Source organism: Penaeus monodon, chromosome 20 (assembly GCF_015228065.2).
Source record: "Penaeus monodon isolate SGIC_2016 chromosome 20, NSTDA_Pmon_1, whole genome shotgun sequence".
NCBI classification, from domain to species: Eukaryota; Metazoa; Arthropoda; class Malacostraca; order Decapoda; family Penaeidae; genus Penaeus; species Penaeus monodon.
Genome location: NC_051405.1, coordinates 42483613 through 42484037, shown reverse-complemented (window position 1 = coordinate 42484037; position 425 = coordinate 42483613). Strand labels below are relative to the sequence as shown.

The following is a 425-nucleotide window of genomic DNA, read 5'->3' as shown; positions in this document are numbered from 1 at the left end:
GGTTGAATTTGAGGAAAATAAGAAACCAGATGTAGCACTTTGAAGCAAACACCAGAATACGTAAATCTATAGAAATTAACAAAGAACGGTAATAATGAGGGAAAAAATGAAGATAAGGAAGCGTGTTGAAATGACAGGAAAGAAAAATTGAATGATAAAAAAGGAGATATGTAGATGTGTTGAAAATTTTTGAGGTAAACAAGATTTCTTTTAAAGGATACAGAGCGAAATATGTCAGAGATGAAAATAAATAGTTTGGAAAAGAGAAGGAGAAGAAACAAAGTATAGTTTGGGAAATCGGGGATAAAAAGATGATGATAAAGGAGAGAGTTTAAATGCTTAAAGAGTAAACGGAAGAGGGTGGTAGAAGTAAATAGAATAATAACGAAAAGAAAATACTATGTATCAGAATTATAAGATAACGG

General features: G+C 30.8%; 1 protein-coding gene across 1 annotated transcript in view; it reads left to right on the top strand.

Moving 5' to 3' along the window:
• Positions 1-425, top strand: part of LOC119586000 (putative proline-rich protein 21) — an 8523-nt gene that overhangs the window by 491 nt on the left and 7607 nt on the right. The window lies entirely within an intron of this gene.